Here is a 19,913-nt window from a genome sequence, read left to right as displayed (position 1 = left end):
AGGTTTTGACCGCTGATGTTATGGATATTGAGAAAGGCAATAAGCAGGCTCATACAGAGTTTAGAGCATAGTTTTAATGCTAAATGTTAATTATTTTTGACGTTCTATTCTATGGTAAACCTGCCATCATCACTATAAACATTACAAATTTTGTGTCCTATATAATTTTTATACACCAGATGTTTATCACAGAAATTATTTCAAGGTTTTGAGAATGGCCAATTTTGCTATAATTATTGTGAATGTTTTTAAAACAGGTATTGCACTTATCAAACGTGCTCAAATTTTCTTGTGTGACAGTCACTTATGATCTTTTTAGGTAAAAACAAAATATAATTATTTCACAGCCATAGCAAATGTAAGATATCAAAGTCTCGCTTTGTTATAATACAGCAAGACGGTCATGTCTGATGATGCAGCACCTTGCTTCAGCTCACTCAGGCATGCCAAAGCGTGGGTTCAAGACTGACTTGTTTCCATGACAACACAGCCTTATATACCTAACAACAGCAAAGAGTAACAGTCTTTCATTGTAACGACTGTGTTAATGAATGTTTCATTAGCAGTGAAATGGTTGTGTTTCGTCATGCCGGTATCACAATAGCCTTGACATTTTGTTACATGTGCTGGATACACACTGAAATCACAGAAAAGGAGGACGACTGCGCTCATTAAGAAGGCATATGAGTTATACTTTGGATTTAAAAATGTTGTCCTGGGTTCCTCACATATGCTACGCAACATGCACTGCCAGTCTTCAAGCTTGTCTGAAGGGTGTGCGAACTGCCGTTCACCATCCCAATGACATAGAGGGAGAAAAAAGATCATGTAACTGGTTGTTACTTCTGTATGATAAGTGTGTCAGGATTTTCTTCAATGAACAAGAAGTTTATTGAGTATTTAAACATTGCCTCATCAAAGAGACCAGTGCCACAAGATGAATGTCTTCCAGTTACTCAGCTGCTAGAGGTGTGGACACTAAAGGACGAGGAGACAATGATGGGTGAGTGGATTGAGATGGAAGCTGCTGCTTATCCATATTTTGAACCAGCAACATCCAGCAGTCCTCATTTAATATCTCAAGCAGAGTTAAACGATCTGGTCGGAGATCTGATTTTATCGAAGGGTTGGGCAGAACTATCTGGATCAAGGCTACAAGGCTGTAATCTGTTCTCACCAGATATGTCATGAAGATATGAACATTTTTTTAGCCAAGTTGGCAGTCTAACTTTTTGCAACGATATCAGTGGATTGTTTGATATTTGGATGTGACTATCAGGCTTTGGCTTGTTTCCATGCAAAGAGTTTTGAATGTTTATTTATTCATTAAGCTTAAGTTTGAAGTTGTCTCATGGGCAATATCTGTCCTTCCATACCTGTTGAACATGCCACTTATATGAAAGGAACATATGAGAACATATAGCTTCTGCTAAGCCACATTCAGTACTCAGGGTACAACTGGAATATATTTTGTGATTTTAAAGTATTTGTAATTCTACTAGGTCTGCAGCTTGGCTACACCAAGTACTGTTGATGCCATGTGAGTGGGATAATTGAGCAACAAATTCACATTATGTCAGACAGGACTGTTCACTAGAAATTAGGGTTCAGGGCAGAAGAATGTTGAACATTAACCACTGGTGGCGCTAAAGAAGATCTTGTTCTAGATTTAATCCTTCAGCTAAGAGGCACCATATAGAGATGATGCTTCAGTAGAAGATTCACTGAGAACTTTTGATCCACGGAAGATATTACTTCTGCTTCTATACTTTAAACTTGGGCTTCTATATATTAAACTTTTTCTCAACCAACCTTGGGGCCATTATTCATGAACATCATGAAAGGCTTCACCAAGAATTTGTCAAGATGGACAAATAGTACCAGTGCAAATGGAATCTGTCTATGACTGACTATTGTTGAACTGTCATCTGTGAAGTATTGGACAGTGATTACAAATGAAAATCTACAGCAAAACATTTTTAATTTTCTTTATTGCTGCTGAATTGCATTCAAAAATGTATGCCACTAGAGATTTAACAATTTTTAAGCCATAATTTCATTTTTGTTTACAAACTTTATATAATACAGACATTATTCATATGTGTATTTAGCATATTTAGCAAAATGTTCTCTGAAATTTGTTCTATAATGTTACAGAGTAAGCATACTTTATCCTTCTTAGCTGTGGTAAACATTATCAGTGGACAGCAGTGGAAAATACACTTAGACATATTACTTTAGTAACAGATGTATTGAAAAAGTACCACTTTTACTTGAATACCTGCTTTTTTTTCATTACAGAGTACTTAACACATTTTCCTCCATTTTTAAGACTGTTAAAAAATGAAGGAAACTATAGAAACTGTTCAATTAATTCATCCAGTGCAGTTCACTGCTATCCAGAGCCCCCTAAAAGAGAATTCAATATTTTTCTCAGAAAGCATATATTCTGCACCTTTCATGTGTTTTAAAATGATGATGGTGGCCCTTTTGAGAAATGTATAAGGTAAGATATGGCACAAGCTTCCACAGGGCTCAGAACAATAAAGCAAAATTACTTTTTTAGAAACTCTAATATACCATTTATGCAGTGACATCGTATTTCCTAACAGACATTATTTCAATCTTCTGGTAGGATTTGATAGTCTCGATAGTCTGATAGTGATACATCACTAATCTTTAAATCAATGCTTCCTGGAACTGCATGACATATATAATTTGTAGATCACTGGGTGTGTACAGCACACTTTCAATCTTGGTGAATGATTCTTAAATTACAGTTGGCCAGGAAATTATTACAAATTTAGTTTAAAATTTACTTTATAACCATTTCAGCCTCCCACCCCTTGATTCAATGGAGAACTAGACACCTAATTCAAGGGAAAACACATGGCCTTTTTGAGATAAGGGAAATTATTCTTCAGAACACTGATATATTATTCAGAACACATATATCCTGTTGAAAACTCATGTGTTCTGGTAATAACTATACAGTATATAGCCTATACAGTTAAAGGACAAATTTCTGCTAACTGCATCCATAGAAAGAGGTGTCTGTAGCTATATACTCACACGCAAGTTTTTTCTCAAACAAAGCATAAATAGAACAATTTGAAAGATAAATTTACTAGTGCAAATATACTTATTTATTTCCCCAGTTATTAGAATTACTTTTCTCACTAATGCAGTTTAGCCTATTTCTCTCTATTTTACATTTCACTCAATCAATCAGTCAATCAATCAACTATCAACCAACCACATGACTGACAGGGCTATTAAGAGCTTCATTGGCTCAGTGGTCCAATTTTATCCTTTTCCATGGGACAATCTGACTCCCAGTCAAAGCATGAAACAGTGTTCTTGTGTGTTCTGAAGAAGGTGGGAAGTGTTGTAGCCCTCACTTTAGCACCCGTGCCGTTTACAGTCATCATGCTTTTACTGAGCCCAAGAGGCCCGTACTAAGTGCGTCTAAAAAATTTTTTGTTGTTTTTTTTCTGATGCTGGACATTCAGCATGATTTATAGATACATGACCCAAGTGGACTGATGCAACAGTGCAGTAACACAAATGTTATGACCATGAGAGCCACACTCAACTGGTCTTACCACTGATAGAGGCATCTGCTGCTCTGATGATAAACCCATATTTTATACCTCCAGTCTATTGCCATTGTAAAATACTGAAATAATTGAAATAACAAAATCTGCCCTGTAGTTCAAAATGGCTCCCTGAAGGGGTTAGTAACAAAAAATTTCCACAGCCTCATTTTTGAATTCACTTAGAACAATGAAGCCATTCAAACGAATTAAAGCCACAACCATGCATTTGTGAAATCAATTTTGTTTACATTACGATTGCTCAACTCCAGTCCTTGGAACTTAATTCTGTAGTATGGTAAATCCACAAATACTGGAGCTCAGTACCCCCCGTGTCTATTATGTTATTGTGATATTCTGATTGACCATAAAAGATGACAATCTTTTAGAATCCTGGTGTGCCAAATCCAACTCTTATACCCTGCTAAAAGTCAAAATAAAAAAGCATTGCTTCTTTATGCGACTGACTTCTAGCATGCATAGTTCTAGCATGCAGAACTCTAAACACTGATAGAAGGCACAAGGCCCTCAGCCCATTCATTCAAAGATGGATTACTGCATTTACATTTCTTTGCCCATCACACAAGTCTGGATGTGTAAAGAGGTTACTCCACTTCGGAGTCATTTGGGGAGAAGGGGAGCATTTAGCATGTATTGTGTTCTCTGTCTGATAGGTAATTAATTTCAGCCGGATCACTTGTCACACTGGCTGACATTTTAAGCAGCAGCACGGACACCAAACGTATTTGGGTTAAGTCTGAGCCGAAACTCCAAACATTTATTGGTGTGACCTAATTATCCAGCAAAAACACATCAGCCTACCTGAATACCATTGCTGCATTATTGTTGCTGCCTCAAATCTATGGGTGAAACTTACAGAAGACCCAAGTGGTCATCTCATTGACCAAGAATAGTTATCTGCTCTCTGCTAGGATAGGCAAAATCTGTTTAATCATTATAAGTAAAAATATGTAAAAGATATACAAGAATTATAAATAACAATAAATAGACATCATAATGTTTATACACAAATCATATATGATGTTGGGAGAACTATGATGAAAAAGTATCCTTCCATATTCCATATGGAAGTATAACGGCATGGTTGTGAAAGTGGGGTAGAGGGATGTGAAGGCCATGTTTGGCAATCTTGGCTAGGGTGGCACTGGAAATAGTACTGTGTTGTACAGTCTCAAAGCAGAACGTGTTTACCCTTTCAGCTGCCAGGCCTTGTTGGACTGTCCAAGGTCTGCGGGCGTGAATAGAGATGCTCTTTTGGTATGTGGGCGAGCAAGAGAGTGTGTGTGGGCCAAACTTTTCATGTGCCCAGAAGCCCTCTCAGCATGGAGAGCCTCTCCTGCCACTGTCAAATAAAGCCTCCATCAGCCAGCAACACTCTCCAACCAAAACACCTCACCACTCTGCTAAGCGTACATTTTTATATGGATTTATTGTGCTTGTGTTCCACATACCAAAGTCTCAGGCACTCTGGTTATTATGATTAACAATGGGCACTATATTATCAAACAAGCTTGTATCTCAAGCTCTGGCTTTGATAAAGCATGCATCCATCATTAAATCTCTGCAGTCATATGCTATGAAACTATAAAACGGCAGGTAAAAAGTCTCATATTTCTGAGATCAGAAGAGGCTTAGGAATCCCTTTCATTTAAGGTACAGACAGGCAGAGTGTGGCTTTCAGAGAAGCTTCTCTGTCACATATTATTATTTTGGCCGCACAGTGTGCTCTGGCTCTCTTCCATTTCAGTGATTCAATAAAAAAAAGCACTCTCAAAGGAAATACAGCAGATCCTTTCTGCTGGGTAAGGGTTGTGGCATAGCAACACATGCTGCAAGGGAATGGCATTGTGTAAGTAATGTCTCATAGTTAATGTGGATAAAGGTAATAAATAAGACCAGATGGAACTACATTCCATTTCTAATAAATTATTCCTGACAACTGTGCACACATATAAATTATTCTTGACCTATAGTGAAATGTCCATCATTCTTATTCTTACAGTGCCTTGTATAAGTATTTTCCCACCCATGAACCTTTTTACATTTTGTTGTGTTATGACCTGGAATTGAAATTAATTTAATTGGAATGATGTATTATGAATCTACATAAAATCGCTCTTAATTTGAAGTGTAGGGAAGTCAATATAGTTTGTAAAATTATTCACACATAAAAAAGTATTCACTACCATTACTCTGAAAACACCTAGGTCTGGTCCAACTAATTGCCATCAGAAGTCCCCTAATTGATTGTACAGTTCACCTGTGTGCAACTCAATATAAACACACCTTCTCCATAAAGGTACTTGAGATTGAGAGCATACCTACACAAATGTCAAGAAGACCCAGAAGCTATTGAAACAACTCCTGGTACAAGTTTACAGAAAAGTATTGATCAGTGTGTGGTTATAAAAAAATATCCCAAAACTTGAACACTGAATGAAACACTGCTAAGTCCATTATTAAAACATGGAAAGAATGTGGCACAACCACAAACCTGCCTAGACAGGGCTGTCCATCAGTTGTCAGTATACCAATTAAGGAGGGTAATGATTAGAGAAGCAACAATATGCAGAAGGTCACTCTAAAGAAGCCGGAGAGATCTACATTTGAGATGGGAAAATCTGTGCACAGAGCATCTATTTCCCAGACATTCCACAAAGCTGGATGTTTTTGAAAAAATCCATTTGAACTCACATTTTGAGTTTGCCAAAAAGCATGTTGGAGACTCTGCAAATTTCTAGAAATAGGTACTCAGGCCTGATGAGACCTTGTTGCAAAGCAAACAAATACTGCACATCAACTGGAGAACACTATTCCCACAGTGATGGCAGTATCATGCCATGGAGGATGTTTTTCATCTCTAGGGATTAGGATCCTGGTCAGAGTTGAAGGCAAGATGGATGGAGCCAAATACAGGGCAATCCTTTAAGAAAACCTGCGCTAGTCTGAATGAGACCTGAGACTAGGACAGCACTTCATCTTCCAATAAGCTACAAAGGAGTGGTTCAAAAGCAAGAACCTCAATTTATTAGAGTGGCCAAGTCAAATCCCAAACCTCAGTTCGAAAGATAATCTGTGGTGAGATGTAAAAATTGCTCTTCAACAGTCTCCAACCAATCTGTGAAACCTTGAGCAATTTTGCCAGGAAGAATGTACATATATATCAGGATCCAGATGTGTAAAGTTTATATACACATTCTAAAAGACTTGCAGCTGTAATTGCAGCAAAAGGTCATGGGAGGAAGTATTGTTCTGGGTAGGGGTTGAATACTTGTGCAATGAACAGTCTAATTTTTGTTTAATTAGCCTGTGTTTCACAATAAAAAGCATGTTAAAGTTGTTGAGGAATGTGTTAGTCAAATGGTAAACAAGCCAGTTAGTGTTTATTCCTAGTTGTAACATTACAAAATGTGAATGTGACATTGCAGAGGTGAAACACTGAAGCAGGATGTAGGCACATGCCAGGGTTTATTGGGATGACAAAACAAAGCAGAAACTGAAACTCTTATAATTAATGAGGGTGAAAATAAAGATGCAAGAAACAAACTTCCAAGGCACATTAAACACAGTCACTAGAACATAACACACTTTCACATAACATGTTCGATAATCAACAACAAGGCTGAGAGAACACAAGGCTTTTATATACACATAAATGGGGAAGAAACAAGAGAAAACTGAGGATGATAAAGGGTGGGGAAAAACAACACAGGGTGAGGGCAGAGGCAAGGAACAAAACAAAAACAAAGAGCACATGGCACTAGGTACCCTGAGAACCTTCACAGTGAACCTTCATGGTGAATGCTTATGCAAGGCATTGTAGGTTTCCTCTAGAAAACATTCAAACTGCATATGCAAGAGCAAATCTACTGATTTGCTTGCATTTGAGCTACTTTCTCTGCAAGGTAAGACCATACAAATTCAAATATTGGATGGATTTTTCTTGTAATAATGAGTAAAGAAATTTTGCAATTATAAATGATTTAGGTAAAATTTGAAAATGCAGATAGTGCTCCAAACTGAGAGTACTTCATCCAACATCAGCAGATAAGGAACCTCTAAACAATATAGACGATCTGTTAAAAATATTTAAAGTACTTACATTTTTATATGGAAAAAAGATCAAACTTCATTGTTGGCTAAAACATACATTTTGATATATGTAGGTATTGTATGTATGAATGTTTTAACAATATAAATAATTCAACTTTATACTTTTGTAGAAGTTGAGTCAGTTAAGAGGAGCTATCTTATCCCATTTGTGTTAGGTGCTCATTTGTGTCCTGTGTCAAAACTGATGGATAATCAGCCCCTGGATAATGATTAGCATAAGTTCTGGCATAATGAGAGCTATATAAATATTTGCAACTTGATAAAGACAGGCATACTGTCAATTATTAAAGCAGAGGTCAGTGAGAGATGCAGGGGGCCAGAATGCCAATACAGAAGAGGAGACCAGCACACCCACTGTCAACCAGTGTGATAAATTATGCCATAAAACATCACATCATTACAAATACACTACAGCTCTTAGATGTGAGAGATGATTGTTAATCACAAAGGAGGTCTTTGTTTAGGTAAGTGGCTATTTTGATGAAAGCAGACCTGTTGAGTGGCAAGCTGTCAATGTCCTGTTATAACAGGTAGTCATGCCCCATCAAGTTCAGTGTGGCAACAGCAGTGTGGCCTCAGTGAAAAAAGCGATGAACATTCTTACTAGAAATTTGCTGTGGTGCCATGGGAGAAAGGATAGTGAAGATTGCTGAGGGATTGATGTTTACTTTAAGGCTAAAAGCCTCTGCTCCCCTGTCCCTATGAGACTCTGCCCTCCCAACTGTCCATCAGCTTCTGTTATCCAGGGCTTAACTTCCTGCACAACTCCTCAGAGAGAAATGGATCACCAGAAAATGATTTCATCTGCTTATGCAAGAGCTATCCGCAGAGGGGTTAAAACAATCAAATGCCCATTCGTATCCATTTCACGTCCATTCTGGAGCTTGTCTCAGCCAGGTTGGCCAGGTGTGCTTTTCAGCCTGACCAGGTTCTCCAGAGAATTGAAAGAGTCGCATGGCTTTCAGAGGTTTCGCTGCTGAGTGTGGCAAACATACAGCTCTATAGCCCTCTCACGAACTCTCTTATATTACCCAGGGAAACAGCAGCAAATTCTAAATTAGGACACAGAAAGCCTCGATACCAATAAAGCCCAGAATCCTGAGTCAATGGACAAAAAGATCAGGGTTTGCTGGAGGTGGTGTTAAATCATTCATCGCTTTATACGATTTGCTCAGAGCAATTCTCTCTCTCTTCTGCTCTCACTCTCTCTCTCAATTGGCACGCAGAGCACACGTTTTCCAGGGGAATAGCAGGAGCATGCATTTCCTTCCATCCAGACCCACATCTTCAGTTTTATACCACACCATTCAAGCTCGTCACACCAACAGACTGTATTCATGTAAATACTGTATCAAATGAAATCGATAAGGTACATGTTCTGCCAGCTGTGGCCTATCATATCCTTGTAGAAAGAAATTACATTACAGGCATACACACACTCAAGAAATCAATTCCAAAATAACCATATCTTTATTGAGCACTTTCATAACTTCACAGCCCACAGTCTTTCACCTTCCATCCTCCCACTATAAATGACCCATGTGAAGGCATTTTGTGTGAGCTATTGTTTGTTTTAACAAGTTTTGAGTTATGAATGCTCAATTATTTAATGATATTGTGGCATCCACCACTGGATCTAGGGATGGGCCAAGTCTGTGGATGCACCTCTCCACAGACTTGATATGGATTAATGTAAATATTTAAAGTAGTTGGTAGAAATTTAGATTTGTTTGTGTACATTTGTTTAGTCCAGTTTTGTCTTTTTAGTCTAATGAGTATATAAGGAATGTGTTTGCTATCTTTGTGGTGTGCTTGTCTTTTTGTTAACCTCTTCCCATTTACCCATTAGTGTTCTGTTTTTCTGTGTTTGCAGTGTATGTCTTTTAACGCTACAAATACTTTAACATTTAAATCATTAACATGAGTTAAAAATGTTTAATTGTTTAATGTTTAAATGTTTACTTTTTATTTATTTATTTTGCAGTAGAGCTTATTTGGCTAGCATGTTTTGACAAATGGCATTAAGTCTCATTCCTCATTCTCTATCCCTTATTGTGACATTTAACGGGTTAAGGAGGATGCAGGGACGAGGCACGTTAAACAGAACATACGTTTTAATATCAAGCACGACTCAACGCACACACAAACACAGTACGTGGGTCATACACCGACAACTTCGACGATATGACACGAGACTTATATACACTCATCACAATTACACGCAACAAGGATCAGGTGCACAACACAAGAGGGCGTGGCAATACAGACGCACACAGACACACACACAGACACACACACAAGGGGGGGAGGGGCTGTACCGTGACACTTATTCTATACTTCTTCTCTGCTTTACGTACGTTATGAATATATTCTGAAAACTTTTTTTTTTAAATTGTCCCCTATCTTCAACAAGAGCTTAAGTAGTACCTTTGTAACGGTACGGCAATGTTTTTCTCTCGCAAGTGCTGGACCCACTGAAACTAAACTGACACTAAAAGTGAAGCACAGAGACCACTCTCTTGTTTGCTCGTGTCAGAGGACACATGAGCTGAATGGATAAAGTTTTTATGGCATTGTTCCAGCTACAGTTGGGAAAACCTGTGTGCTAACCACTCTGTGTCTGACTGCCTTTCCAAACGGAATCAAGTAAAACACAAGATTAGCAATAAAACCTTTACTGAAAAGGGAACCAATACCAACTGTCTGTCACTAAACTGCAGAAAGGGAAATGTATATAAAAATAATTATGCTAACTTATGTGTTTCTTTGCCTGTCTAGCACTAGCTAACACAAAGGTAATCTATTAGCTACATGTGATTTTCTAGAAGGTTATTGGTGTTACTTGCTCAACAAAAACTTTAATGCGATTAGTTTGTTAGGTGAATGTCAGTAAGATGTACTTCATCTTATCAATACGTAACGCAAGAGCAAAAGTCACAAAGGTACAGTTGTACTCCACTCATAGATTGTATATATAAATGGGCATTACATCTCTGTTGACTTCCATTATACATATTTGAAGCCACCAAGGTGGCTGAAAAGGGAGCTACCATCTTGTTTGTGCTTGCACAGTAGCATGCGCTGTAGAGACTGTAGGACAACATTCACCCAAATCCCAGCCATATTTGTTAGCGCACACCTCCTCTTGCTTAATGCTGGGAGTAAACACGATAAAAGATCTCATCTTTTACATTAGCGAGTGATCCGTGATCCATGATCACACAAACAGTAAACAGGTTCCTTAATTTCCATCAACCACTTTATGTACATTTGTTTAGTCCAGTTTTGTCTTTTTAGTCTAATGAGTATATTAGGAATGTGTCTGCTATCTTTGTGGGGTGCTTGTCTTTTAATGCTACAAATACTTTAAAATAATGAACATGAGTTAAACATGTTTAATTGTTTAATATTTAAATGTTTCATTTTTATTAGTATTATTATTATTTATTTTATTTATTTTATTTTTTGCAGTAGAGCTTGTTTGGCTAGCATGTTTTTACAAATGGCTATTAACTCTCATTCCTCATTCTTTATGCCTTATTCTATGCTAACTCTCTGCTTTATATACATTATGAATATATTCTGAAAAGTTTATTAGTGTTGGATTTATTGATGTTGGGTTATATTGGTTTATTGGTGTTGGGTTTATTGGTTTATTGGTGCTTGCTCAACAAAAACTTTAACGCAATTTGTTTGTTAGGCAAATGTCAGTAAGAATGTCAACACGTAACACAAGAGCAAAAGTTACAAAATTACAGTTGTACAGTAAACATGTTCCTTAATTTCCATCAACCACATTCTGGTATAAAGCACTTCTTCATCACAAAAATATCTTAACAACTTAGCAAAATATTTGATATTTAGTATAAGCTAGCTAATTGAATAGCTAACCATACATGAAACATTTTTAAATTTATCATGCATATTCAGTCTTTTAAGATGAGATATTTAATAATGAACTATTATTTCTCTTTTAGCTAATTTCAAGACAGTGTTCACATTATTTATTTTAATGTGACATGACAACAATATTTTAATAATCAACTCAAATTAAAGTTTGATGTGAATTGCTTTAGTGTAATTTTGACAAACTAGCTAGCTTTTAAAACATTTTGTTCAGTGAGATAGCTTGCCAGGTAGTTTTCCAAGAAACTAAAACCATTATAAAAAGTATGAATTAAAACAAAAGGCAAAACCACAAATAAAATAGTAGGGCCAAAATAAATCACACAATGCATAAATGTATCTTTTCTCATCCTGAAGTTCAACAGACATTCTCTGTCAGTCCAGATGTTAATAATGTGTTCCCACCATGCTTTGGAATGTGGCTTAATCCAGTTCTTCCTGGAGGAAGAAAGATACATAAACACTTTCATCAGCACAATTAATGAATGATGTATGAAGTATTCCATAACCAAGTATGCTACAAGTATACAAGTATACAGATGATGTGAAAAGACATTTAACATATCACACTTTCTGAACACGCCTTTGGTTTACCATTTTGATGGTTAGCATATATATATATTATATATATATATATATATATATATATATATATATATATATATATATATATATATATATATATATATGAAAATTTGAGGTCCATTTTCCAATTTTAGAAATGTATCATATATCATGTGAAAACATTAATTTACTCATGTGAACCAACTGTTTTGGTGTTTGGCAGTTTAGTAAGAGTTTGGTGCACAAAAGTAGTGAAATATATGAACAAAGTAATATAGAAATTTGTAATAAATGTCTAAAATGACATTTTGTACAATTGTTTATTGTGTACAAGTGTGGTCTGTCACACTTTCATCAAATCTAAGAGGGGCTGAGATAAAATGTGACTTTGTATCAACCCTCATGTAATATTAAAATATCAAGCTTCATGTGTGCAAGTGAAAAGTGAGCATTGCATCAACTAAAAATCGTATTACAGTGTAATAACCCATTGTAATAAGAGATTAATATAGATTAATATATATTAATATAATGCATTGTAATAATAATGTAATAGCACATTGTAATTACAAAGGTTATTAATATTGTAATTAACAAGTTGTAATAACATGTAACATGTTGTAATTACACTTTGTAATAACAATGTAATTACAAGGTGTAATTACAATGTAATAATATATTGTAATGATAGTGGAATATTAATGTAATACACTTTATAATAACAATGTTTTAACACTTTTAGAAATTGTAATGATACTAAAATGATGCAATAACAATTTGTAATAACACACGACATTTTGCTGGGTGTGAAGATGGTAATGTTGATAGCTAGACATGGTCAAGATGACCTGCTGAAGTTCAAACTGAGACTGGTTTAAGCCAATAGAAAGGCAGTAACTCAACAATTACTCAAACAACCACTTTTTATAACTGAGGTATGCAGAAGAGCATCTCTGAGTGCACAACATTTTGAACCTTGAAGTAGATGGGCTACAGCAGCAAAAGACCACATTGGGTGCCACTCCTGTCAGCTAAGAATATGCAACTGAGACTACAGATCAAGCTGATGGTGGTTTAATGGTGTGGGGAATATTTTCTAGGCACACGGTGGGCCCCTTAATACCAAATGAGCATTCATATCAATACTGTCAAACTGGTTTCTTGGACATGACAGTTCGTTGTTCTCAAATGGCACCAGATCTAAATCCAATAAAGCACATTTGGAATGTGGTAGAACAAGAGATTTGCAATGTGGGTGTAAATGTTGGTTTGCAGTAACTGCGTGATGCTATCATGTCATTATGGAAGAAAATCTCTGAGGAAGGATCCAGCACATCTATGCCATAAAGAATTAAGGCAGTTGTGATGGCAAAAGGGGGTCTAACTTGGTACTAGCAAAGTGTCCCTAATAAAGTGGCTGGTGAACATATGTATACATCATATATATATATATATATATATATATATATATATATATATATATATATATATATATATATATATATATATATAATATTAACAATGTTATATAAATATATATGTTGTATATATATATTGCACTTTGCGTGCACAGCTGATGAGGAACCTCTGTCCCAAACATCCTGTTTCTCTGGAAACGATTTTGAACATCTCTACTTCTTTTACAAAAGTACAACACTGCAAAATTCCATTACACCTGGAATTGTCTTCGGAGACAATTTATATGTATAAATCCACACACTGATCAGCCATAATATTCATCAGACCAGGCTACTTTCTTCCATGGTCCATGGTGCAGTTCTGATGCTCACATGCCTAATGTAGGTGCTGTATGGTGGACAGGGATGAGTATGGGCACACTGACTGGTCTGCCGCTATGCAGCCCCATACACAGCAACCTGTGATGCACTGTGAAATATCTACCGGAATGGAATGGATGGAATTCCACTACTTAATTTCAAGAGGAACAAGAACTTTTCAGAAATGAAGGTCACCTTTAACAGCAGAGCAAAACCTGGAGGAGACTAAAACTCAAAGTCACCACCAAGCTTGTCTAAAAATGAACAGTGCATGTACCTATATACTATCCCAACCTATAACTTATGGTCAGGAAGATTCTCGAAACTTCTAGAGTTTGTTCAATATATAGCTCAATTGTTGGACTTCCTCTGGCAAAACCTTACACACACCTGTGCCCAAGATATAATATGTGTTTATCTCTTCACATGAAAATCCCAGATGTCCTTGACCAATGTGTGTTGAAAACTGCATAGATCTGAACTGGGAAAAATATACACTTATTATACTTGCATTGTTTGTAATTCAGTAATTATAAACATAAATAGCACCTCTTTTGCTTATGCATTCCTAGGCACTGGCCTCTCCCACACTTCCTCCCCAGATAACTTTGGCCTTCAGAGTTGGCTTATCCTCTTGAATGAATCAGCTAGAGGACTGTGTGGCAAGGACCTGCAAGAACAGATTCTTATGTGTTACTTCTGTTTTTCCAATGTGGGTCAGATGCAAGTTAATCATGGATTGTTCATGGTTCACAAAGGATATGTTGGTTAAAAGAAAACCTTCCTACATAGAATCCTAATAGGTAAAGCCTATAAATATTAACCACTTTTCCCACTGTCTGTTCTGACACCTTTCTATCATATCCAGCATTAACCTGTTCAACAATCTGTGGTAGATCTTCTGTGTGATCATATGGGCTAGCTTTCACTCCCCATGGGCATCAATGAGCCTTTGGCTCCCATGACCCTGTTGCCAGTTCACTAGTTGTGCTTTATTGGACCACTTTTTTTTTAGATACAAACCACTGTATGCCAGAAATACCTCCTGCCATTTGGGAGATGCTGTGACCCAGTCAGTCATCCAGCCATTACAATTTGGCCTTTGTCAAAGATGTTCAGATCCTTTTGTTTGACCAATTTTCCTGCTTCCAAAACAACTTCAAGAACTGACTGTTTACTTGTAGCTTAATATATCCCACCACTTGACAGCTGCCATTGCTATGAGATAATCAGTATTATTCACTTCATCTCTCAGTGCTTTTAACATTATGTGCAGTAATATATATACAGTAAGCAAGTAGTGGCAAACCATCCAGACATCGTGAGAGTAGATAAGATGCAGAAACAACAGTGCTAATATATGTTGCAGTTTTTGGAAGCATTCAAAGAATGTATTATGGAAATATATTAGAAATTGGAATAATATCAGGAACTAAAAGAAGAAATGAAAAAAATGTGGGAGGTTGTTCCAGTGGTGTTCTACTATTCTACTATCTTGAAAAACAATTTCAGTGCAGTGTATTGTTTACTGGTTTGAGTGCAAGCAATTATTTAATGATACTGAATAACAAGCAGTTTGTAGTAACAGTTTCATGGTCCAGTCCATCCTCAAACACAGATGGTATAGACTCCTGACATTATGCTGTGGTTGAGGGAATGCCATTGAAACAGACATTTCAGTCGCATGGTCAAATTGGCTAATCACAGTTCTTCAGCGCCCAGCCATATGTTTCCTGGTGAATATCCACCCATTCCATTAGAAAGGCAAATTAGAATGCCACAGTTCGATCTTGAGAGATTAAAAAGTGTCCAGAACAGAGGTCTTAACAAGGGTATACATTTTTGCTTGCCCATTCCTAAATGTTTTTCTAGTGTCCCCTGTACAGTGTTCATGCTCTGTTTCCTGTCAGGGAAGTTCAGATTCCTCCAGTGCCTCTCTCCACTGTTCTATATCTCTGTGGCCATTAAGGCTGAAAAATCTCCTCTTACTTGTTTCTGCTGATGTGGACATACAGATTTGTTGACCTTGACAAATGTTTGCATTGAAAAGACTTTGCGATTAGTTAACCTGCACACATATTTTTCATGCAAGGGCACCCCTGTTAGTTTTAATGATGTTTTACATGCTGCATTGTTTGAAATGAGACACGCCATACACTTCTGGGAGGTAAGAAAAATACATCTGGCAAGCCTTCACTTTCAATCTGCTTACTAGAACTGATCGAGCATGTTGGCGATAAGGTGTTGCCAAACACACTTAGGGTCAGCACACAAATATTTTCATCAAGAAAATATTTTAAAGCAGGCAGTTAATGTTGACTAAATACCCACCTCCTCAGCAAGTACTTATATGAGCACTAATTCCTGCACTTGACAATAAATAAATAAATCTGTACTTGTACTCTGCATATTTTTGAAGCTGTATAGATGCCTGTTTCAGATAGGGCTTTAGCCTTTTTGTATTGAATACATTTTCTAAAAGACAATAAAGCAACACTCCTGTAAGTCACTCTGGATAAGGGCACCCATTATATGCTGTGAAGGTAAATATTTATTATTATTTATGTCGTCCTGTTAATGTAAAAATCAGTTAAGAGCTTTTGCCATTATTTTTGGTATCACCTTAAATTTTCTGTGACTCCCCAGTCAGCACCTAGCCAGAACAGCTCCCACATATCCACCAATCATATGCCTAATCACTTTGCAGATACTAATAACCCATTTATTAGTTTAATTCCCATCACCTGCCACCTGTTTGTTTCTCCATCTCAGAAGCTTTGCATTAGTCTGACAGAAGACTAACACTACACAGCAGCAGCTAATGTTGACATGTTTCCTGCTTTCTTTCAATTTCATTTGGTATTTTCTTGGCTTTGCCTCTTTGTTTTCTGTTTAATAAACTGTGTTCACTTCTTCTCTAGCAGCTCATTCCCTGATTCGCACACCCCTTGACCATGTCACATGTGTTTCATTTTAATAGAAATATGAACAATTAAACTGTACCATAAACCATCAGATGCTCATTCACTGGTCATTCATTCACTGGTCTGGCTGATTAAAAATGACAGGAGAAAAAGCTCTTCAGTTTGGTTAGTGCTGAAAAAAGTGAAGACGGATTAAAAAACACAGAGGACCTGAGACCAAATTCAATCCTATGTTTTGACAGCCAACTTTCGCTGCCAAGCTCTGGCTCCGATGAAAATATGAGGATTGGATTTCATTAGTTGCGATTCTTGCAATTCTGAGTGCAGTTCAGCTCTCTGCCTCTCTCTTCCTCCTTCACTCTCCAAGCCACCCCTCCCTTCTTCTCTTTCTCCCTCCCACCCTCTCCATCTCTTCCGACTGCAGCTCCTCCTTCCACCTTGCAATGTCCTGATGCCCCCATTTCCCTCTCTTCTCCTCTCTCTCTTTCCCCTCTCTCTTTCATACTCTTGCTCCCTCTCTCTCTCTCACTCTCTCTGTGCTGATGGTACATAGTCTGTGTGTGTGAGTTCGCACGTTCAGAGCTTGTCTGTGTTCCTGCATGCCTGCACCCAACGGATGGATAACGGCCAGCTCACTTGACTGTCTCCCGCGATCTATTTATCAACAATTCTGGCTGGTTTTGTCTCCTGTGAAGGGTCTAGTGATGTACTGGCAGATTCTCTCTGATGGCATTTGCTGCCTTATTGCCCTGTGCTGGATTTAATAACTAGTGCTCTGGATACAGAACCAGACTAATGCAAAGAACTCTGCATTAGTTACTGATCTGGTAAGACCTTTTTCATTGGATTGTTCTGACAGCCAGTGGGTGGGTAAATTCAATGCCTGTTTAAGCAAAAAAAAAATCTGCATTCTGGTTGAGATGCAAGACAGGATGACTTGTCAAGCATAATCCCAGTGTCATACTAATCAGAATTCGATATGCTATTTCTTATGTGACTTTTCATTGTACAAGCTTTTTACAGAGGATGTTGTCAATGTGTGCATCTCATGTGTTTTCTGTTAGCAAATAGCAGTAAGTGAACCAATACATTTGTACATGTGAGGGGCTGGCAGGGAATATATGTCCTAACCCTTTGTAATTTGTTCTGAGCTAAATGCTTTGAAGGCCCCCCTGAGACCCTGGAAGTGCCAGATGTCCACTTTCCTTTCCATGCCAGACAACTCTGGACAGGTGGAAGGAGTCTAATAGAGATGCTTTTATCACTTCTGGAGTGTACTCTCTCTCTCTCACACACACACACACACACACACACACACACACACACACACACACACACACACACAGAAGCTTGATGGTTTGATGATGTAGCACCCCACTCTTTAACATGCACAAACAAAATATGATGCTGAATATAAATAATTTACTGTCAACAATGGAAAATTTGCTTTATTTAGTACTTTAGCAATTGCAACTTGCAAGACAGGTTGAAGTCATCTGCACATTTGAAAACTATTTGGATGCCTGAGTTACAGTAGTGTCTTGCTTGCTCACATAAGCAGAGGTGGGTAAGGGGGAAGAAAGAGAAAGGAAACACAAGCCATGGTAATAGATTTTAGATCACCTTACAGGGTTTATCTTACAGTAGTTTGGAAACTATAGATCAGTTAACATACATTAAAAAAAGACTTATAGACTAGCTGCTACACAAATAACAATCTCAGCTGCTTTTATTGTACAGAACATCAATATTTATCACATTTCTTATTTCACAGAAGAAACCACAAATAGTCACTCTGGGCAGGAAAAATAATAAAGGCTAAATCAGACTAGCAGCCATGGGCAGGGTTCCAGTCCTGCTCCTTCATCCATTCTTCATCTCTACAGGTTCATAGTGGCTCACAAAATGGGATGGACAAAATAGTATGTGTGCATTTTAATTCAAACAATTTTTACATGAAGCATTTTATACCATTTTTAGACAGATTTAAAATGCCATTTATTTTGTGTTTTACCCAGTGAAAGATGCTGCTAATTATCTGCAGTATTTGCTAATTAATATTTATAAACCTAACTATTTTACTTTTATACCAAAATTAATTCCAAGCTGAAGGAGTATTGTAAATAAAATCCATCTTGCCAAATTTGGACTGTATGACTGGAACATCAAATTGGATAAAACTATTAGAATGTAAATCATGCCTTATTAAATCATACCAAGTCTTATTTGTTAATGAAAATGAAAGAAAGAAGCTGATCAGTAAAAGTTTTGCTCACAAAAATGGTCCCATGTGTTTGTCTTCACTCTGAAAGTGGCATCTAACCCATTTCATAAAGATTCATTGAATGAATCTTAATACTGATAATAATTACTCCTTTAACCCCTTTAAGTATCTAAGTATCTGACTGTGCTTTGTTGATGTGTACTTTGTAGTGAAATTTGGTTGTAGTATAACAACAGAACCCTAAAATCTGAACCCTGAGAATAGATTTTCTGATTAGTAATTGTCAATTAGGTGTCATTAACTGTTTATAATCCAGGCAAAATCAAGCAAATATGTCTAGCTACATTCATGATTATATGAGGTCGCAAACTCATTCCCTTAGTACCCTCCTCCATTTTTTATGATTACCAACTGTTCATCTGTGCAATATGAAATGATAATTTTAAAAGCCATAAATAGCCTTAAAAGTATTTTCCTATTTTAAACTCTGAATGTGTCCCACTTGGATACTGAAACATCACTGGAGATAATCAATAATAATGATATCTCATGCATATTGCACTTGTCTAACAAACAAAATTGCTGTACAAGTTAAGCATTCAGCAAGGTGAAAGGAGAAAAGATCAGAGAAAACAATCCAGGCAATATTGATCTGTCTGAGTGCTGGTAAGGAATTCCTTTCTCTCTGTAAGAGAAAGCAAGTCTGTAAAGTGCTCAAGCATGATAACCACTGGATGATCCAGTGTTTCACTCAGACAGCCCACACTGCTCTGAGCAAAGGTTTGGA

General features: G+C 37.0%; 1 long non-coding RNA gene across 2 annotated transcripts in view; it reads left to right on the top strand.

Moving 5' to 3' along the window:
• The first annotated feature begins 17,346 nt into the window (after positions 1-17,346).
• The window catches only part of LOC113573671, a 55,646-nt gene continuing 53,079 nt past the window's right edge, over positions 17,347-19,913 (top strand). Inside the window, exon 1 of one of the 2 annotated variants that reach the window (XR_003410227.2) lies at positions 17,347-17,729. This is a non-coding gene — a long non-coding RNA (uncharacterized LOC113573671). The remainder of the gene's footprint in view (positions 17,730-19,913) is intronic. The other variant, XR_003410228.2, reaches the window with a different exon arrangement.

This window comes from Electrophorus electricus, chromosome 2 (genome assembly GCF_013358815.1).
Source record: "Electrophorus electricus isolate fEleEle1 chromosome 2, fEleEle1.pri, whole genome shotgun sequence".
NCBI classification, from domain to species: Eukaryota; Metazoa; Chordata; class Actinopteri; order Gymnotiformes; family Gymnotidae; genus Electrophorus; species Electrophorus electricus.
The sequence above is the reverse complement of the archived record's forward strand: the minus strand, read 5'-3'. Positions and strand labels throughout refer to the sequence as shown.